Source organism: Bison bison, unplaced genomic scaffold (genome assembly GCF_000754665.1).
Source record: "Bison bison bison isolate TAMUID 2011002044 unplaced genomic scaffold, Bison_UMD1.0 scf7180017864343, whole genome shotgun sequence".
In the NCBI taxonomy this organism is placed as follows: Eukaryota; Metazoa; Chordata; class Mammalia; order Artiodactyla; family Bovidae; genus Bison; species Bison bison.
The window spans coordinates 2,859,310-2,882,229 of record NW_011494915.1 but is presented as its reverse complement, the minus strand read 5'-3'; positions in this window follow the sequence as shown (position 1 = coordinate 2,882,229).

The window sequence follows — 22,920 nt, the reverse complement described above, 5'->3', positions numbered from 1 at the left end:
TCTGCTGACAGAGAGGAAGATCTGGGTGATCTAAGTCAACGTTGGCTGATCACCTATGTGCCTCCCCCACTTCCTTCCTCGACCATGCAGGCATCGTAAACTGATCGTGGCGCGCCTTCCTCTAAGGTCTGAGAAGGCCAGATATTCACATCCTGGTGCTGCCTCAACAAACTGCCACCACTGGGTGGCTGAAGATGGCAGGAATTTATTCTCTCACAGTTCCAGGGGCTGGAAACCATGCAATAGGCCTCAGCAGGCCCTCACGCCCTCTGAGGGTTCTCAGCTCAGTTCAGTTCAGTTGCTCAGTCGTGTCCAACTCTTTGCAACCACATGGATGGCAGCACGCCAGCCTTCCCTGTCCATCACAACTCCCAGAGCTTACTCAAACCCATGTCCACTGAGTTGGTGATGCCATCCAACCATCTCATCCTCTGTCATCCCCTTCTCCCGCCTTCAATCTTCCCCAGCACCAGGGTCTTTTCCAGTGAGTCCGTTCTTCGCATCAGGTGGCCAAAGTATTGGAGCTTCAGCTTCAGCAACAGTTCTTCCAATGAATATTCAGGACTAATCTGTAGGATGGACTGGCTGGATCTCCTTGCAGTCCAAGGGACTCTCAAGAGTCTTCTCCAACACCACAGTTCAAAAGTGTGAATTCTTCAACGTTCAGCTTTCTTTATAGGGCTCTAAGAGAGAACCTTTCTCTGCCCCTTCCAGTTTCCAGTCTGTCATGGCTTTCCTTGGCTTGTGGTTGCATCACTCTCAGCTCTGCCTTCTGTGTGTCGTGTTTCTGCTCTTCTCCTTCCTATAAGGACACTTACCAGTGATTTTAGGACCCACTGGAAAATCTAGGATAAGTTCATTGCAAGACCCTTAACTTAATTACATCAGCAAATGCAGTTTTCCAGATTTTCTCATCCTTATTTTCTAATAAAATGCCACTCATAGGCTCCAGGGGTTCAGATGTGAACCTTTTGGGGAGAGGTCACTATTCAACCCACTACACCCACAGACCATTTCCCAGTGTAGTGTTCAAACGAACTGACCCACCCTGGGCAATGTTGGCCCATGCGATGAAATCTTTTTACAATCTCTAGTCTAAATCAAACCTAGTGATTTGATCTAACTATAAATGTTTGTGGGGTGCCATTTATGTAAGAGCCTCAATACTCTGAGCTGCGCAAGGGGCGGTGGTGCAAACTAAGAGAGATCTATATCAAAAAACATGTGGCTGGCACAGGATGGACTGTTTAGTAAATGTTCATTGGCCCTCCCAGGCCCCTTGCTGTGTCCCATAAGATACAGTCTCTACCCTGAGGGAAAGGACCTGGTAAGAGTTAAACCTCAGGAGACCCTAAAGGGAAGCGCCGCCCACCCCCAAGATGTTTCCTCCCACTCAAATCACCGTTTTACAGCTGTCTTCCCCAAACCTTGCTTTTATTTAACAAATGTGTTTTAGCTGTTACTCTGGCTCAGTCCTGTGCTGAGTTCACAGATAAGATGGCTGATAAACCCTATGGATGGAGCCCATTGAAGGAGACAGGCTGGAACAGGTATTCGGCGGAAATAAAGCTGTGACCACAGATCGCAGTCAGGGCTGCGCAGCGGGAGGTGTACTGAAAAAGTTTCGAGGCTCTACTTCAGATGGGAGGTCGGGGAAGTCCCTCTAAGGAAGAAAGATAAAGATGACAAGGTTTAGCCAAGACAGGAGCTGAGGAAAGATAGACTGAGAACCCAGTGGGGCTGAGACTGCACCTACGCTGGTCACCTCTGTACCGCAGGAGCCCACTAAGGAGACACAAAATCACAGTTAATGGAAAGGTGATTGTCTAACCCATTTTAGAGATGGGAAGAGTAAGGCAACACCTAAGCCTGTACTGAGGGCCCAGGTTTCTGTGGATGATGACAGCCTGGCACATGCTGACTGCCAGCGTGCAGAGGTAGCCCCTGCTGGCCTACCTGTGTCCCCAGGGACCCTCTTCCCAGGCCCTCCAATTGGCTCAGGCTCCCTGAAAGAGAGACGTGCCAAAGCAGGGTGACGGGACGAGCGGGAGGAGGACAAGGAGGCTTCATTTCAACCTGGCACAAAGTGAGCGCTTTATGGCAAGAACCAGATGAGCAGGTGGCCTGGGATGCTGAAAAACTTCAAGAAACATGCCAATTCCCAGCAAGAGCGCCAAAGGCCGACTCTGTTGGGAAATGTCTCCCTGCTGCACGCAGGCCCTGACAGACAGACCCTTTCCCCTGGGGCATCTTTTCCCGGTCAGCCCTCACTCTGCCCTCTACCTCGTTGACTCTTGCACACCATTCAGACTCAGCTCCCCGCACTGGGTTAGGCACCCCCTCCAGGCTCTCTTAATACCCTGTGCTCTCCTCTTCTACACTGCCTGCAAGATGTACTGTCTTGCTATTTTCTTGGTAAACTAGCCCTGGCCAGATGATGACCTTGTTAAGATCACAGATCATAGCCCTCTATTGTGTGAACCCGGACTGAATCTGGCTTTCATAAATACCCAACAAAATCATGACAAATAGGCACATGAAGGGAAAAAAAAAAGAATCAACAATCTATCAATCAAAATTAATGTGTAAACGGGCTGCATGTAAGTATCAGACCAACAATTTGGCCCCAGGCATGCCTCATCTTGAACCCCAAAGTCTGTAGGTACCTCTGTCCTTTAGGGGCATGTGGGCTGCTGGAGTGCCCAGTAAGTCTGGGGCAGGAGAGGAGGGTATAAGGGGATGGGGGAGGGGTGTGTGCTGGGTGGAAAGCCACTTATTCTTCCACTATTGAGCACTTCCTGTGCCTCTGGCACTGTTGATGCAGTGAACCCCAATGTAAGACCCAACCCCTGCTCTCAAGGAGTTCACAGTCAGATTGGGCAGATACACTGATGGGTGCTGGGAGGTGTGCATGGGATTTTGATTCAGGAGAAGACAAGCCCAGATCAAGTTCCACTTTGGGTAGAAATTGGACCCCAGCTCAGGGGTGTGACCTACCCTAGATCCCCCAGAGGCCTCTGGGTGCCCGTCATAGGACAGGTGTTGTCTCCCTGCCAGAGACCGCAGCACCAAGTCCTGCCTGAGTCTCCAGCCTCTAAGCTGGCACAGCAGACTGCAGACTGCCAGGTGCGGCAAGTCCTTAAATCTCTCTCTATGTATTGATATGCATCTTAAGATAAATATATATTGTATATGTACATGTATCTCATATAGAGAGAGATAGAGATATATATATTTAATTAGTTTTATCTCTCTGGAGAACCCTGATGGATTTTGGTATCCATCTCTACAGTGCTCCAGAGATCTTTCTAGAACATAAGGTGGGTGGTGTCCCACTTCTGCTTAAACCTATCCCATGCTCTGGATTAAAGTACAGATCCTCCCAGGTGACTTCTAAGGGTGTGTGTGTGTGTGTGCGTGTGTGCGTGTGTGCATGAGTGTGTGTGCAGTTAGTCGCTCAGTCCTGTCTGACTCTCTGTGACTCCATAGACCGCCAGGCTCCTCTGTCTGTGGGATTTCCCCAGGCAAGAATACTGCAACGGGATGCCATTTCCTACTTCGGGGGGTCTGCCCAACCCTGGTATTGAACCCACATCTCTTGCATCTCCTGCATCACAGGTGGATTCTTCACCATTGTGCTGCCTGGGAAGCACCCCTCCAAGGGTGGAATCCTGCTTGGCTTTTAGCCTCCGTTTCCACAGTTTCCAGGAATTTCCTCTCCCCTCTTCTCCTGGTATTCTGAGCAGTAGGGAGACACTGAGCACAAGAACCCAGGGAAAGACTCTCAGAAGCTGACCTTTCTCTCTACATCCCTGCCATCCCTCTAAGTACCACTGAGCAGGTCTTCTAGGACATTCTAGGCCACAACTGCAATGAGAGTCTGGGCCTGGGCCCTCTGGATTCAGTCTGAGGGCCCGAGTGTCCAGAGATCAGGAAAAGGCAGAGGGAGGCCTGTTTTTGCCAATCCCTCCCTGTGGACAGACTTGGAGCTGGGTTTGGCAGAGCTCCTTGGCTTGGCTTTCTTGGCTCTGGCAGGTGGAAGGCCCCTGAGCAATTGTGGTTCTTTCTGGGTGTCTTGGCCAACCCGGAACCCCAGCCCAGCCATGGTGCTAGCCATCCCCTAGCACCGGATGGGCACCCACAGTCACATGGTGACTGTGAAAAAGTAAAACACGGTGATATCACACAAGGCTTAGGCTGTGCATGAGTGCTAAGTCACTCCAGTTGTGTCCAACCCTTTGCAACCCTGTGGGTTCCTCTGTCCATGGGCTGTGCCAAGCAAGAATACTGGAGTGGGTTGCCATGCCCTTCTCCAGAGGATCTTCCCTACCCAGGAATCCAACCGAGGCTAATGTCTTTCCCACTGGAAACCCCCATCGCACTGAAGCCCAGCCTCCCACCTTGGTTTAGAGATTGCTGGCTTCCCCAAAATGTGAATGGGTCTCAGATCTCATCCTGGTGGTGGGGGAGGTGGGTAGCAAGCTGCTAGAGCACACAGAGTTGGCTGTAAAAGCCCCTTCACCATGGGACATGCCTCCCAAAAGAAGCCTTTGGAATCCCCTGCCCGTGAGGACTCCTCCTGGGATGGTAGCAAGAGGTTCATGTGAGATGGGAGTCCATTCAAAATCAGCCGTTCCTGAGCACCTGCTGTGTCCAGGCACCATGGACCTCAAAATCAAACACAGCACTTTCCGCAAGTAGACTTGTGAGAGAGACCTCAGTGCTTCAGGGGCCCTGTACACACGAGGAGGCTTGCAGGAGGCCACCCACTGAGGTTTTCAGAGACCCCGCTGCCTCCAGGAACTCATCATGCAGCACATCCATGATGTCTCCAATTCCCCTTACATGCTGCCCGGACGGTCTCTCTCCAGCGTTGTTTTCTGGATTAAGTCAAATCCCTTCTGTGCCTTCTTCCCAGGTGGCTCAGGTGGTAAGGAGTCTGCCTGCAATGTGGGAGACCCGGGTTCGATCCCTGGGTCAGGAAGATCCCCTGGAGAAGGAAACAGCAACTTACTCCAATATTCTTGCCTGGAGAAGCCCATGGACAGAGGAGCCTGGTGGACTACGGTCCATTGGGTCACAAAGAGTCGGACACGACCGAGTGGCTAACACTTTTCTTTTCAGTGTCTACTGAGGCTGGCCTCTGGATCCCCCTCCTGTCCCCTCACTTACACCTCCTTCCCAGCTCCTCACTTTCCCCTGGGCTTCAACCAAGCAGGGCTCTGCGGAGACACTTGAACAAGCAGTCTTGCTTCACATCACACAGCCTCTGGGCTCACAGTATCCTGTCTGGAATGCCCTTCCCCTGCTTTGCCCACCTGGCAGTTGAGAAGTCTTCCCTGACCTCTCAACCACAACACCAATGCCCCACATGGTATGTCTCTGTCTATAAAAGCAACTCCCAATTCCCCACCATGTTGGGCTGATTGGTGAGGACTGATCAGGACCCTGTGGGGCCTTCCTGGGACAGACACCTCCCCTGCATCCTCTGCTCTAGCTCCTTTCTTAAGTACATAGACAATGTATCTGATGAGTACTTCCTGAGTTGTTTTATAGATACTAAAACCACCACCAAATGGAAGCTGCTCACTACCTGATCATGAGCCCCCAGACCTACTGTCTACTAAGGACTGACAAGGTCAACCACCCGATCACTTCAACGTAAGCTAATCAGAGAACTGTGCACAAGCTGATCACATACCCTGTGACCCACCTCCATTACCTGGCCTTAAAAATACTTTGCTGAAACCCTTCTAGAAGTTCAGGGTATTTTGAGCAAAGCCACGTAGTCTCCTTTTCTTGGCCCTGAAATAAGCCTTTCTCTGCTCCAAACTCTGATGTTTCATTTGTGTGGCTGCACAGTGCATCGGGCACACAAACTTGAATTTGGTAACAGCTTGGCATGTTTTGGCCAGTGACCACACAGCCCTATCACCCACATCTTACTAGTTACCTTAATCTTCTTTTTTAAAGAAATTTTTATTTTTTGGCCATGCCACATGACTTGCAGGATCTTAGTTCCCTGACCAGGGATTGAACTCGTGTCCCCTGCACTGAAAGGACAGAGTCTTAGCCACTGGACCACCAGGATGTCCCACCTTGGTCTTCTTAAATACCAGCTCTTTGCCATCTCAGGGACTTCACACTTTCTGTTTTCTCTGCCTGTAATGTTTTTTCCCAAGAAACCACAAACTTTAATATTTTGCGTTTTAGCTGCCTACAAAAGATTCTCCTTTGCCACCCTATTGAAAATGGAATCTATTCCTCTTTCTTCTTTATCTTTGCACCCTGCTTGGTTTTCTCATAATACAAACAAAATTGCAATAATTTCGCAGACTTCTTTATTTGTTTATCACGTTGTCATCTTCCTATCTGCTGGACTTTTGACTTCATGCAGAAAGAAGGACTTGCTGATGGCGCTCACCATTGTAGACTCTGTCTTCGAAGAATCGTGATTAATAAATGTTCATTGAAGGACTAGTGGTTATATGAGTATACATGTATGAGGGAATTCACTCAATGTGCATTTTACCATGGTAAATTCAAGTAAATAAAAATGTACACAAAATGTACTTATAAATGCATTAACATTACTAAGAGATAGTGCATGAATTTGCCTGTGTACCTTACTTGCATTTGCGTCACCCATGTTTAACACAGAGCCTGGCTTAATACTTCATCCATCTCTCTGACATAAAGTGGCCAAACTCAGATCCCGTTACATTAATGTGGTTTCCTTTATACTTCCTCTCGGAAAGTCATCAAATAGATGATTTAGGACATTGAACATAGAAAACCGTTTATAGAAATCACTCACTAAATGTGAACTGATGACGTGAAATTCAACAGGATAAACTATTAAGAGGACAAGAAAAAGGTGTATAGGGTATTTGTCTTAGCCACCTGTTTAAGAGAAACAGGTCTCTTAAAGAGCTGCCAAGAGTGTATGATTAAGGCCTTGGGACTGGGTCACCTGCAGATGAATCTGGGCTCTACCACTTGCCAGCTCTGTGACCTTACGCAGAGCGCCTAACCGCTCTGAACCTTAGTTCTGAGAAATGAAATATTTCCTGCCGTATCATTAAACAAAGGATGTCACAGTCATCAACAACTGCTCCAGCGCTGTTGGTGAGCTGGTGAGCCCTGAGGGGACGCAGAGAGGGAGGAATACCTGCCGTCCAACAGTCTTCAGTTGTAGCCACTCCCTTCAATGAGCCGTGAGGAAACTCGGGATGTCAAAACACAAGGTAACGGCCCCAGAGAGCTTAGGTGCACATCAAAGAAATTAATTCAGTGAGCCCAGACTGTTGTACCTTCTCATACAGAGAAAAGTGCTAAATTCCTTAACTTTAAATACCTGGTTTGCCTTTAATTAGCAATACTCTTTGGATGTTCAGACTACCTGCCCTTTGTTGCAAAGCTTCTATATAACCTGTCTCCCTGCCTCATGGACATGAGTCTGAGCAAGCTCCGGGAGATGGTGAAGGACAGGGAAGCCTGGTGTGCTGCAGTCCATGGGGTCGCAGAGAGTCAGACGCGACCGAGTAACTGAACAACAAGTGTTTTATCTGCTTGGAGCAGCTCTCTCAGGGTTACCTGAGATGCTGCCTCCCAGGTTTGAAGTCCTAAAAATTCCCACCAAATCAAACCTAACTCTCAACTTTGAGGTGGTGCGTGTTTTCCAGCCAACAGTTTTCTCGTGAAATGGGGCGTGTGATTCCTACCGGCAGAGCCCTGGTAAAGATTCAGTTAGATAATGACTGGGAAGCACTCAGCTCAGTGCCTGGCAGGCAGCAGGCCCTTGCTAAAGAGTGGCTTTATTAGCAGTACTAAGCACCAGCCCAGGCCCGGCCCTGGTCCTCTGGGCCCACAGTCAGTCCACTGTGAGCACCGCATAGTAGGGCGTGCATTTGGGGCGCAGCCAGGGAGCAGGGCAGGAGGCGGGGTACCCACCCCAGGGTCTCCACCTCAGACTTCTCTTCCCCCCAGCCCAGCCAAGCTACTTCCTTCACTCCTGATCCCAACTCTGGGCCCCAGGGATGCTGGGAATAAAGGGCCACAGTCAACAATCTTTTCAGCTGTGTCACTGTTTCTCGCACCTTCAAGTCCCTGGACTTCAGAAGCCAGGGGAGGAGACCAGCCTCAGAACCAGAGCCTGCCCACCTGGCAGCCTCATCTCTCTCGAGTGCCCTCCCTGCATCCCTGTCTGAGCATCTGTCTTCCTGGAATGCCAGCCCAGCCAAGGCCATTCCCACCAGTGAGCTCTCACCCTGCCCCTGCCAGCTGATGCTCCCTGAGCATTCCACCTATGGCCCTTGGCTCTGAAATGGGGTTTTATCATTTCCCTTATTTTACAGGTGAACCAGCTGAGCCCCAGGTGACCCAGGAGTTCCAACTCCCACAGGCCTTAGCTGGCCTTAGCTGGCCTCCTCCCCACATCTCCAGAGAGCCCAGGGCACCAGGCTCCATGCTCGCGACCTCAGTCGGGGGTCAGTTTTGTTCTCTCCAGCTTACAGGTGAGGAAGCCCAACTTCAGTCACTCGCCTGAGATCATGTGGCATCAGATGGCAGAGATGCCCCACAATCCTAGCCCCTGGCAATGCAACCACCTCACTATACTGATTCCTGGGGAAATAGTCTTGACAATCATCCTGAATTGGGAACATGCTCTTTTAGGGTAAAACATCAAAGGATGAGGACCTCAGCAGAAGCCCTGAGGAAAGGGGACTTCCCTGGCTAACCCAGACAAGTAGACTTTCCTCCCTGTCAACCCTTCCATCGTCATTCAGAGGGTATAATTAGATGGCTGGCACCCAGGAGACGTGATGGTCAGTCTCCTGCAGAACTTCTCCCGTCTCGCCCAGCCAGTGGACACTCAAAGCCAAGGCCTCCTGTCCCCGGGTCTCAGCCCCAATGACCCCAGACAATTTGGTCACTTTGCCGTTCAAACTCAGATCCTTAGAGCACCAGCTCAGGTGACAGCTGCCTGCTAAGCTGCTTCAGTCACATCCAACTCCTTGAGACCCCGTGGACTGAAGCCCACCAGGCTGCTCTGTCCATGGACTTCTCCAGGCAAGAATTACTGGAGCGGGTTGCTATTTCCTCCTCCACGAAATCTTCCTGACCCAGGGATCAAACCCATGTCCCCTGCGCTGGCAGGCGGGTTCTTTACCACTAGTGCCATCTGGGAACGCCCCAGGTAACAGCTGCCTTAATTCAAATCCCAGCAATGCCACTTGCCAGCTATGAGCCCTTGGGCAGGGACGGGATCTCTATGCCTCAACATCTTCACCTGTAAAATGGGAATAATAATAGTCTGGCTGTGACAATAAATGAGAAAGCAAACTTCTCAAAAAATGTTAGTTTGGAGGTGGAGGTGTGTACTGTTTCTCCTGAAATGAAGCCAGACATTCACAAGGACTCTTATTTTCTTCAGGAGGCAAGTGCTGCAGCTGGACGGCTGGAAACGGGATATGGAAACGCGCCCAGGGCCAAGTGAGGACAGCCGATTTCATCCAAGTGCCCTGGCTCAGGAGGGAAAGGCTGCCTTGCAATGGCCTCTGTGCCAGTCTAGCAAGTGGGGCCCCTTGGGGCCCAACACCTGTTTTCATTATCAGACCCACATTCCCGGGATTCCTGGGTGAACCAAGCACTTATTACAACAGACTCAAACACCAAAGAAAAATACTCATTTGAGGCCCAGACACGGATTTTTCATTTTCATAATTGGCCGTTGGGTCTGCACGTCCTGAGGATACAGGTGGAAGGGAGCTGCGGACAAAGCGTCTCTGTGGGCGCTCAGCTGCCCATGGCGGAGGGCGGGGCCGGCTCCACCCACGAAGCCCTCTGGAGGCCCATCCCCCTGTTGCTGGGCCTGGCTTGCCAGTCCCTGGGCCAGAGGAATGGGCATCTACTCTGCTTTGCAGAAGTGGCCAGGAGGCTTAAGAAATCCCCTTCAGACCCTCGCAGACTAGTCGTCTAAGTCAGGATCTCAACTAGGGGGTGGTTTTAGCTCCTAGAGGACAGTTGGAAATGTCTGCAGACCTTTGTGGTTGTCACGACTGAAGGTGGAGGAGGAGGAGGAATGGATGCTGCTGATCAAGGAGGCTGCCCAACGTCCCACAAGACACAGGACACCCCCAACAAGAATGACCACCCGGATCACAAGCGTCAGTAGCTCTTGTCTTCTTTTCCCTGTTTAGGGTTCATGGAGGCGTAAGAAGGGGAGGACGTGCAGTCACCCAGGTGCCTCCTTTAGGAGGGAGAGACTTGTACAGTGGGGAATAAAGGTCAGTATGCACAGCCCCATACCCAATGGGTACAAGGCCTCCTCACTTGCTCAGTCATGTCCGACTCTTTGCGACCCTATGGACTGTATGTAGCCCGCCAGTCTCCTCTGTCCATGGGATTCTCCAGGCAAGAATACTGGAGTGGGTTGCCATTTCCTCCTCCAGCGGATCTTTCCCAACCAGGGATCAAATGAGTCTCTTACGTCTCCTGCATTGGCAGGTGGATTCTTTATCACTGCACCAGCTGGTACAGGGTGGAAAGACACAAAAGAAGATTCCAAATCCAGCAGACCTGGGTCCACACAAAGCCTCCATTCCAGGAGGCTTTTCACATTTCCAGGTGTGAGGCTCTGGGCAAGTTTTTCAAGGATCTGAGCGTGATCTGTGACACGAGACCGCCACTGACACCAGGCAGGCTAGGTGTGAATATGAGAGGTGACGGCACTGGTGGAGGACCTAGTGTCTACCTGGAGCACGGGAGTTCTCCACCCATGCCCCGTCCTCCCTCCTGACTCCACAGCTCCTTTCCATAGGCTTCTGGTCTGCCCCTTCCTTCCCCCATGCCCCCTGCCTCCCTCTCTCTGCCTCTCCAAACCCTCCCAGCACCCGGGTCACCCTCCCTCCAGAGCATTTATGCAGCGCCCCATCTCTGGCCATCCCCCTAACCCAGCAGAGACGCTGCCTTGGCCACACCCTGGTTTCTATGGGTCATTCCTGGATCTAGGGATACGGTGGCATATTTGGGACCATGGGGTGTGTGGGAGAGATGTGCGTTTGGTGATGTGCACACGTACTGAGCATTTGTGTGTGTGTGTGTGTTGGTGTGTGAGTGTTTCTGTGTCTTGTGTGGGTGCATATATCCTGGGACTACTTCTTTCTTCTTTCATTTTCTCCCAGTCTCTGCAGGATACTCTGCAATATGCTGGACTCACTGTCTGCAGAGGGTCCTTAGCAGAAAACCGCATAGGTGATGCCCCCTGATTTCAGAGCAGGCTCTTTATTTCCTCTCCCTGAGGAGGATGCCTAGACCCAGGTTATATGCCATCCTGCCTTTCCCCACACCTTCCCATCCTCCTTTTTGGAGCCAACCTGTGCCCTAAACACCTGGATGGAGAGATGCTTGTACCAAACCCTGCTGAAAGCGCATATTCCAGTGGGAGCTCTTAGGGTTGCTCATCAGCCAGGATGGACCAGGCCAGCAGTACCTGCCTTGAAAAGGTTGAAGTCCTCCTTAATGGCTGGTGAACAGCCTCTGCCCTGGATCCCAAAGGCCTCCTGATTCCCAGGATCCAGCCAGCAAAAAGCTAACCCAGGCCCTGCAAGGAGCCTCCCCGGGACCCTGCTGCTGGGCTGGGCCTGGTCTTCCTCCAGCAGCTCTGATCAGCTGGTACCTCTGCCATACCAGCTGTTAAATATTTGCAAACATTCCCGGGAGACAGGGGCCTTATCATACCGCAAATCACTGAGAGCAGCGATGCAGATGTTGAGCAGCTCTGAAATCACTGAAGACAGAACCACTGACTGCCTGCAGGATTTCAAAGATATATCTTCAAGGAAAAAAAATTAAAAAGATTATTTTCTAGGATCTTGAAGGATGAATGGGAGTCTACAGGAAATTGAAGAGAAGGAAAGCTTTACCAGGTCACGGAAGAAGAAGTACAAAGGCACGGAGGTGTATGACTGAATCTCTGGCTGAAGCAACCACTTGCCCAGAGTGTAGAAGGTGGGGTTGATTGGAAAGGCGATCAGGAGACTAAATCAGAACCAGCCTTGAATGCCGAGCTAAGGGGCTTCAGCTACTCTTAGTGGTCTCCAGATTCTGTAGACCAAGCCCAGGACCAGCTACATTATTGGTGGGTCCAGTGCAAACTGAAAATGGGGGGCTGCTTGTTCAAAATACATTAAGAACTTCAGCACAGTTACAACTCAACACTAAATTAAGAGCAGGGTCCTTCTAAGGCCTGGGCCCCATGTGACTGCCCATGCAGGTGGTACCTCCCAGGGCCACCGCTCTGAGCTGTTGTCCTGCCTGGGCTGTAGGAGATGGCAGCCTGAGCCCACAAGGCCTGAGAGAGGAAGCAGGAAACACTTCTGCAGAATTCTTCTGGCCTCAGGGGAGATTACCTCTTTCCTCAGCAGAGATCGGGTTACCATTCCAGACGCACTGGTCTCAGAGCCTTAATTCATCAGAGAGGTGTGTGCAGCACTTTACTCTCTGTGTACTACTCCCTCACCCGGCTGACCCTGCTGCTGTATAAACACACGAGGCAGGTGCCCCGGAGGGCCTGAAAGCCTGCTTCTGGTAAGCGCTGGCTCCAACCAATGCCCAGCGGCTTGGGGCTTGGGGATGTGCCCGGAGCCCGCCCAGGCCCCATCTCAACAGGGCCCAGCTGGAGGGTTCAGAGGGCCATCCGTGGCCACCTCACTAGAAACCAAGGAGCTCAGTGACTCACCTTCCCAGAGATGAGACAAGCTGCCAGATGGGAGAAGGAATGAACAGGGGTCTAACTATACCTCTGATGCAAATAGAGGTCGAAATCAAAAGCTCCTCTTCTTGAGGTTAATAGATTCATTTGGTTAGAAGTTGAGAAGCATTTCACCACAACCTCTGTCTCCAGCAACCTGCCCTCAGAATTTGCATATGTTTTGAATGAAAATTGTCAGGACCATGCAAACTAGACAGCTATATGCATCTTATCAGATGGCTGTCGGGGAATTTGGAGGGAACAGGCTGGGTTTAAACACAAGTGAGGGCTGAGGCCCTTGTGTGGATCTGGCCCCTGTGATAGTATCTGTCCCCACCCTGACCCAAGCTTATGATAAGCCACCTTCTCCATTTCACTGGCCCCTCGGCAGCTAACAAGCCACCTGCTTGCGGGGAGACCCGGAGAAAGAGAATGATTCTTTATGTCCCTCTGGTTCTACTGAGGTCAAGTGTGAGGGGCAGGTGTGGGCGCTGCTGCCGCTAAAGAGATTTCCGTTGATCCGTTACTCCGTCTTCCTGCAGTGCTTCAACCACTTCATCCCTCACCTTGTGAATCCTTCAACCGTGTTTGCAAATAATACCTATCTTTAGGGGAAAAATCCAAAAGGAAACAATTCATTATCTTTATTGGTCACATCATATATATCACATAAGTTTTTTGCAGGAAAAATTAAAATACAGATACACAGTGTGAGGAAACGGATACGTGGTCCTAAAGCTCCCATCGTTCCCCAGAGGGTCCGGTCCCTGCCATTAGCTGGCAGAGTTGTTTGTTCTCCCAGCCTCACTCTGCCACAGTGCTGCTCAAAGAACCCTGTCTTCCTGACATTTGGATGTTCCTCACATCCCTAGCTCTTGCCCACTGATTGCCAATGTCCCACTCTGGTTCTTAAGACAACAAGAAGGTCCTGCTGCTGCTGCTAAGTCGCTTCAGTCGTGTCCGACTCTGTGCAACCCCATAGACAGTAGCCCACTAGGCTCCTCTGTCCCTGGGATTCTCTAGGCAAGAACACTGGAGTGGGTTGCCATTTCCTTCTCCAGTGCATGGAAGTGAAAAGTGAAAGTGAAGTCGCTCAGTCGTGCCCGACTCTTAGCAACCCCATGGACTGCAGCCCACCAGGCTCCTCCGTCCGTGGGATTTTCCAGGCGAGAGCACTGGAGTGGGTGCCATCGCCTTCTCCACAAGAAGGTCCTAGTCCCCACCATTTCTGCATATACCAGAGGCGGGGAAATTGATAGTTCTGAGCCCAGACATTTTCTACCAAGCATTCCCCTTGCACTGTGCTAGGCCTGGGCAAGATGCAGTCGAGAGCCATAAGCCATGTGTCACAGCTTCTTGCAGTTCGACCAAGAAAGTAGCCACCCTCCCATCTTCCAGTTTCCAGACTGAGATTTGCATTTTGCTTTTTAAAGAACTTAATGTCACTTCATATTACCCACTGCCCTTCAGAGTTTACTTCTTGTCTACCTGCAGTTCCCAAGTTTATCATCCCAAGCTTAAATTATTTTCATAATGGGAGAACACAGCACATTTATCTTTTACAAAATTTATTTGGCAGATATTACATGCCCAGGCTATGGGCAAGAAATACTTGAGAGGTAATAGAGATAAAAGAAACATCTTCATAACTACCTATAAAAAATAGACCATTTAGGGACTTCCCTGATGGTCCAGTGGTTGAGAATCCATCTTGCAACGCAGAAGACAGGGATCCCACATGCCACAGGGCAGCCGGGCCAGCCTGCCAGAAGCTGCTGAGTCCTGTGCCCTAGAGGAGCCCACGTGCCACAGGAAAACATCCCACACAGCTAAGACCCAACGCAGACAAATAAGTACAATTTCTAATTAAGTTTTTTCGCACGCACCCACTGCTTTATTTAATTTATTTGTTTTACGTTTGGCTGAGCCGGGTCTTCGTTGCTGCTCAGACTTTCTCTGGTTGCCGCGAGCAGAGGCTCCTCCCGAGTTGTGGTGTGCAGGCTTCTCACTGCAGTGGCTTCTCCGGTTGCAGAGCACAGGCTCTAGGCACGCAGGCTTCAGCAGGTGTGGCGCAGGGGCTCAGGCATGATCCCTGGCACGTGGAATCTTCCTGCATCAGGGATCGAAAAGCATCCCCTGCATTGGCAGGTGGATTCTTATCCACTGCACCACGAGGGAAGTCCCAATCAATGTTTTGTTTTGTTTTTTAAGACCATCTATTTTCATTTCAAACTGCTTAATACATCCAAGGGTTGGAGCAGAAGGACAAGAAAGCCAGCATATATTTTAAAGGATGATTCTCCTGGGGCAGGATTGCTTAAGGAAGTTTTCCTGGAGTGTCAATAATACGATTCAGAGAAGCTACTTCCTGCCCTGGACTGGGAGGTTATACATCTCCTGTAATAAAAATGATGACAATTAGATAAATGGCACTATTACACTTACCCAAGGTTTATACACATCCTGACGACAATGATGATGGCAAGGATGTTGAAGTAATGGAGTTAAGTGATATGATCTATGCCTAACACAGCAAGCATTCAGCAATTGGGAGCTATTACGTTTATCTTCCTTCTTTCTTATAAAGTATTATATTTCCCATTTTATATATGAGAGCCCTGAAGCTCAGTGAGGTCCACACCCTATAACAGATCACAGTAGCGTAGCAAGTGGGTAAGCTGAGATTTGAACCCAGGTTCCCCAAGAGTTAAGATGAGTTGTTATGACAGCTTTTCCAGAGTCTCTCGGCTAAATCATAGAGAAAAAGACATCAGCTCAGCTTTTTCTTTTAATTCCCAAATGGTTACCCAGCATTTTTCAGAAATTGTCTGATTACTGTTGTTCACCTGCTTTATTACAGTTTGAGAGGAAAGTCTTCCAAACGTGAGTCATAGTCCAGCCCTAAACATTGTCCAGCCTGCTAACGTTCCCTTGATTTTTCTCCCCAAGCTCTCCCTGTTTCCATCTAGATCAAAGCCTAAGTATTATAGCTTAAATATTTGTATTTAAGTTTGTAAACTAAATATTGAAAGATGTCACTTGGGGGTATCCAACCTTGCTCAATCTGTTTCAAACAAAATCTTTGAATGTTAGTTTGAGAGAAGGAGAAGACAACATTGACTTTGGTCTGAAGGTTCTTCAATTATTGAGATCTTCATACTCTTCAAGATTGTTTATTTAACTTTCCAGCATAATTAAAAATCTCTTCAAGTTGTCAGAAGGCACACTGAAATATGATGGCAGACCCCTGTCTGTATTCGAGCCTTTAAAGATAGTCATTGAATCGCCATCCCTCGAATCCTGAGACATTCCCTACAATAACACATGTCCTGCTTCCATTTGAAAAAGGTCTGGAAAGATCTTCCAAATTTGAAACACTAAGCCAGAATTCTGAGCGTCTGAGTAGCAGCTGGCCCCTGGTGACGTGTGTGCCTCCCAGGATTGCTTATGTCGTGCATGTCCCCTGCCAGGCCTGCCACAGTGCAGACCCAGATGTCCCCTGCCAGGCCTCTTACAGTGCCGGCCCAGATGTCAGCTGCCAGGCCTGCCACAGTGCAGACCCAGATGTCCCCTGCCAGGCCTCTTACAGTGCCGGCCCAGATGTCAGCTGCCAGGCCTGCCACAGTGCAGACCCAGATGTCCCCTGCCAGGCCTCTTACAGTGCCGGCCCAGATGTCAGCTGCCAGGCCTGCCACAGTGCAGACCCAGATGTCCCCTGCCAGGCCTCTTACAGTGCCGGCCCAGATGTCAGCTGCCAGGCCTGCCACAGTGCAGACCCAGATGTCCCCTGCCAGGCCTCTTACAGTGCCGGCCCAGATGTCAGCTGCCAGGCCTGCCACAGTGCAGACCCAGATGTCCCCTGCCAGGCCTCTTACAGTGCCGGCCCAGATGTCAGCTGCCAGGCCTGCCACAGTGCAGACCCAGATGTCACCTGCCAGGCCTCTTACAGTGCCGGCCCAGATGTCAGCTGCCAGGCCTGCCACAGTGCCGGCCCAGATGTCACCTGCCTGGCCCTGCCACAGTGCCAGCCCAGATGTCAGCTGCCAGGCCTGCCACAGTGCAGACCAGCATGTCCCCTGCCAGGCCTGCTACTGTGCCCGCTGAGATAGCACCTCCCAGGCCTGCTATAGTGCTGGCCCAGCGTGTCACCTACCTCCCCGTGTGACTTAGACAGGTCACCCCATCTCCTCATCTGATACCTCAGACACCTAAGTCACTTTCTGCTTTCCAGCCCTGAACTTCTCAAATGAGCCTCAGCTGCTTGCACTGAACAACTCATCCACCTCTCCCTTGCCCAGAGCACAGTGCCCTGAGACCAGACGTGTCTGTCCCCTGTGACACTGAGTCCCCTGGAGTGGAGACAGCAATGTCACTGGTGACCTCTATGTTGACTGGATATATATTTTTCAGGCTGATTTCTTCCTCCTAAACAGCAGCCCTCATTTTCTTATTTGGAAAGCCAGCACAATCAAGCTTTTCCAGACATAGCCCCAGGCTCAGAAGCGTTCTTTGGTTAGTTCCTTGACTCCAGGCAGGCCATAGCACTCTTTTAGAGGAGACTTTTGGCTTTGCTCCTTTAAAAAAGAAGGAAGAAAGAAAGAAAGAAAAGAAGGAAAGATGGGAGTGAGGGAGGGAGAAAGAAAAGAAGGAGGGAAAAATGGACTGTTTTGATTTAAAATACAACACTTTTGGCAACATTGACACAGTTTAAACCTTAATAACAACAGCAAAAAGATTTACCTGCAATTCCATCACAACAGCAAACAAACCCTCTTTAATCTTTGTCCATACACACATACAAACTTTACCATAAGAATGGTTAACATTTGCTGAATGCTTGTTAAATGGGTTGGGCCTTTGGTATTGCATCACCAAACCCAAAGTTACGTAGAGATTTTCTCCTATGTTATCTTCTATGAGTATTGTAGTTTTGCATTTTTCATTTAGTACTATAATATATTTTGAGTTATTAAATACTTGTATAATGCAGGTGTAAAGCCTGTATCTAGATTCCTTCTTTTGCATGTGGTTACTAGGTTTCTCTAGCACCATTTGTTCAAAAAACTTTTTTCCATTGTGTTGCTGTGGTCCTTTGTCAATAATCAGTTGGCCATATTCATGTGGGTCTATTTCTGAACGCTCTAATCTGTTTCACGGATTTTGTGTGTGTACTTTGTGCATAGGTGCTAAGTCACTTTAATCGTATCTGACTCTGTGCCCCTATAGACTGTAGCCTGCCAGGCTCCTCTGTCCATGAAATTCTGCAGGCACGACTACTGGAGTGGGTTACGTATCCTCCTCCAGGGGATCTTCTTGACCTGGGGATCAAACCCGTCTCTTACCTCTCCTGCATTGGCAGATGGGTTCTTTACCACCAGCACTTCCTGAGGAGCCCTGTATGCACTCTAGTTTGCCCTAATGTGTAAAGTTATTTGTTATTTATTTTTAAATTTTATGGGGGATAATAGATTTACAAGGTTGTGTTGGTTGCAGGTGTACAGCAACATAGACCATTACAGAGAGTTGAGTAGACTTCCCTGTGTTGTAAGTAGGTCCTTATTAGTTATCTATTTTATATACAGTAATGTGTATATGTCAATCCCAATCTCCCAATTTGTCTCTCCCCTCTAATCCACCCAAGTAACTAAGTAACTGTAAATTTATTTTCTGCATCTGTAACTCTGTTAATATTTCATTTTGTAGATAAGTTCATTTGTAGCCTTTTCTTAGATTCCACATGTAAGCAGTATCATATATTTTTCTTTGTCTGACCTACTTCACTCAGAATGAGAATCTCTAGGGCTATGCATGTTGCTGCAAATGGCATTATTTTATTCTTTTTTATGGCTGAGTAATATTCCATCATATATATATGTATGTATATATGTGTGTATGTATATGTATATGTACATATATGTATATATACACACACACACACACACCACAGTTTCTTAATCCATTCCTCTGTTGATGGACATTCAGGTTGCTTCCCGGTTCTGGCTATTTTGAATAGTGTCGCAATGAACCCTTGCGTAGATTTATTACTGTGTTCTTGCACCAGTACCACTCTGTCTTGATACCTATAGCTTTATAGGAAGTCTTGAACATAGATAGTGTCAGTTTCTATATTTGTTCTTCTCTGATATGGTATCAGCTATTTTGGGTCTTTTGCCTCTCCATATAAATTTTAGAATCAGTTTTTATATATATATTTACAAAATAACTGGGATTGTGATTGGGGTGACATTAAATCTACACATAAATTAAAAGACGCTTACTCCTTGGAAGGAAAGTTATGACCAACCTAGATACCATATTGAAGGGTAGAGACATTACTTTGCCAACAAAGGTCCGTCTAGTCAAGGCTATGGTTTTTCCTGTGGTCATGTATGGATGTGAGAGTTGGACTGTGAAGAAAGCTGAGCACCGAAGAATCGATGCTTTTGAACTGTGGTGTTGGAGAAGACTCTTGAGAGTCCCTTGGACTGCAAGGAGATCCAACCAGTCTATTCTAAAGGAGATCAGCCCTGGGTGTTCTTTGGAAGAAGGAATGATGCTAAAGCTGAAACTCCAGTACTTTGGCCACCTCATGCGAAGAGTTGACTCATTAGAAAAGACTCTGATGCTGGGAGGGATTGGGGGCAGGAGGAGAAGGGGATGACAGAGGATGAGATGGCTGGATGGCATCACCGAATCGATGGACGTGAGTTTGGGTGAACTCCAGGAGATGGTGATGGACAGGGAGGCCTGGCGTGCTGTGATTCATGGGGTCGCAAAGAGTCGGACATGACTGAGCAATTGAACTGAAGTGAAGTTGCAGCGAATGGACATCTTGACAATATCGGGTCCTCCTATCCTTGAATATGGAATATCTCTATTTACTCAATTTCTTTTTATCCTGAAGAACCAGAATCCAAATTAAAACAAATGCAAACAGAGCTGATATGATGCACATGAACAAGGTAGGGGGAGAAAAGGACTCCACACACAACTCATCAAGAGTCTCTCCTTGATCAAACTTCAGATGGACTCCTCTGAGCCTCTTTTTTTCCCCGCTTTTCTACAGTACTTATTATTATTATGAAATGGAATTACTGGATCAAAGGAGATAAATCATCTTAAAACTGTTGATGCATATTGCCAAATTCCTTTTCAGCAAAAATGCACTCATTTCCACTCTTTTGTAGCAGAGTCTGAAAGTGATCATTTCCTCTCATCTTTTCCATCAACAGTATCATCATGTGAACAAATATTTTAAATAGCTTTAAGCAAGATTTTTAAAATAGAAGCTTTAAACGGATACATTGCTCACTCACCAGCTGACTCCATTCGCACTGTGACTAGCATCCCAGTAGCTGATGGGCTCTCTCTTTTGACAAGGCCTCATCCTTGGACCCTGTCATTGGCTTGCCTAACAATTCTGCGGAGTCACTTAAGCAAGAATTCCCACACAGATACCTGATCACCTCTGATACCTGATTAAATTTTTCAGTCCCCACCCTTGACATCCAAGTCTTTGGCCTGCCTTCAGTATGAATCCTGTTAACTCATTTTAGCAAGAATTCTTCTACGGTGATGTCTCCTCTTAGTAATTTTCCATTCACTGACCCCCTACTCCGTTGGTTGACTAAAAATCTCCAGATGTCTTCGTTGTAGTCAGAGTGGACGCTGCTCTCTCTCCTCTGCTGCAATAGTCTTGACATCTATTCCAGGAGACACGTGGGAAGCACTGCACAGCCTGGTCTTTGTTACCTGCTAGAAGCCAGGAGGCTCAAGGTCTTAAATGTCAGGGTTTGGCAGTGATGGGAATGGGCGTTTTATTGGTGCCCAAGGGGTTTTGATTTATGGACGTTACTAGTTGCAGCACAGAGAGGTCTGTGCCATTGAAAGAAGACTCCTATTATTTGCATTTCCTGAAAGGAGAGGTCATGCCATGCCAGCCCCTGGGAAGACTCAGGTTTGGGTCAGAAGGCGAGCAGGAATAAGCAGAAGGCCTAAACGACAGCCTTTATTGGGGTGTCCACAGAAAAGGCAAGCCATGGCTGGGTAATCAGCTTAAGGTGGGCCAGTGTGAATGCTTCTGGTGGGCTTTGGGCTTCAGGGTGTGATCCTAGTTGTGATACCTTGCCCTGGGATAATTGAGGACAGAGGAGATATCAGCCTGGTGTGTGAGAAAGATGGTGGATGAGGACTCAGTCTTGAATCAGCCAGCCTGCAGGTAAGGCCAGTATCACCCATAACAGGGCCCTGTAATGAGTGGAGGCCAAGTAGACACACAGAACGGAAGAAAACATGAAATCGTGGGGTGTGGGAGATGGTAAGAAAAAGATCATCAAGTAAAAGGCAAGCTAAAATGCCAAAATCAGAGTGCCTGGCCCTGTTTGTTCCTTGTTTTGCTCTTTAGCTAACTGGGAGTAGAAGTAACGCCTCCCTTGGACTTCCCTGATGGCCCAGTGGTTGAGTGCCTACCTGCAGATGCAGGGAACACAGGTTCGATCCCTGGTCCAGGAAGATTCCACATGCCTCAGGGCATCCGAGCTGGTGCACCACAGCTACGGAGACTAGAGCACCCCAGAGCCTGTGCTTTGCGGTGAGAAGCCCACACACCGCAACTAGAGAAAGCCAACACCCGGCAGTGAAGACCCAGTGCACCCACAAGCTAATTTTACAAAAAGGAACACCTCCCTCGCCGTTTGTGGTAAAGATTCCATAAGGTCAAGGGTGTTAAATGCTTGGTATGGCTCCTGGGGCAACCAACGGCTCATGGAATGTAAACTTTGTAACGAGTACGTTGGATGGACAGTCATGCTTCAACTTAAGTTTGTTTAGTAAGAAAAAACACAAACTTCCCAAGGGAAGCTGCAATGCTTCACACCACAAAGCAAGGCATCCAAGCTTGTTGTTGGTTATTTTCAATTGCTAATTCCTTTGCTACTGCTGTTTGTTTTAAATTGCTAATTATTTACAAAAAAACATTCAGCACCAAATACTTCACAGCCCATCCTCATACATCAACGAGGCCAGTTTGCCTTGCTGTAGAATCAGCCACGTGTGGCGGAGATAATCAGCCATTTATTTCAAGCTACACTGTGGCGTGTAACAGTGCACCTCACACTTCCACATGTGTAGGAATCACATCCTGGGGTTAACATACAGAGTCTGATTCAGTAGATGTGGTGTGGGGCTTGAGATTCTGCACTGGAAGCCTCAGGGTGATGCCACTGGTGCAGAGTTCATCTTTCGAGTAGCAAGAGATTAAAATGTGGTCTTGGGCTTCTGTGGTGGCTCAGCGATAAAGAAGCTGCCTGCAATGCAGGAGCCTTCAGGGTTCGATCCCTGGGTCGGGAAGATCCCCTGGAGGAGGAAACGGCAGCCCACTCCAATGTTCTTGCCTGGGAAATCCCATGGACAGAGGCTCCTGGAGGGCTACAGTCCATGGGGTTGCAGAGTCCAACACGACCTAGTGAGCATGCGCACAACTTTGTCTTACTTGGAGGCCGGGCTTCCCTAGAACCTGAAATGGCCAAAGGAGGAAAGCACATTGACAAGCGCCCTGGGGCTGTCGTGAGTCCCTGCGGGTTGTGGGAGATTTGAGCCCTCACTCAGAGCCAAGCGACTCTTAACATACAATTGATACGTCAGCTCAGAGGGCTGGCTCTGGACCTTCTCCCTGCTCCTAGGGTCTGAAAGTGTAAAAAAGCAAAGGGAGGTCTGTGTTCTTTTCTGCTTCCAGCCAACGTTCTGGGCCCTGCTGGGATTAAAAAGCACATGGCCTGAGACAGAAACCCAGCACTGCTTACTCTGCTGGGGGCACCTGAGTCCCAGCCTCTGATACTGACTTAGTATGTGATGGTGAGAGAGCCCTTTTGCTTCTTGGTCCTCAGTCTTTACATTCATAAAAACGGAGTTTTGAATTAGGTCACTGGCTTTCAAACATGTGGGGTCATGAGCTTCATCTGGGAAGTTTGATAAAATCCTGAGCCTGGCCCCATCCCAGATCTCTGTCTTAGTGGGAAGGTGGGTAGAGAGCGCTCAGAGCAGGGTCAGCCAGGAGGACGGGGTTGGGGGGCGGCAAGCAGAAACCCAGCTCCTGGAAGAAGCCCGGGTTATGGGGAAGAGGGGCCACAGCCCCGGGAATCATGATCCGCCTCCCTCCTACCTGCCTC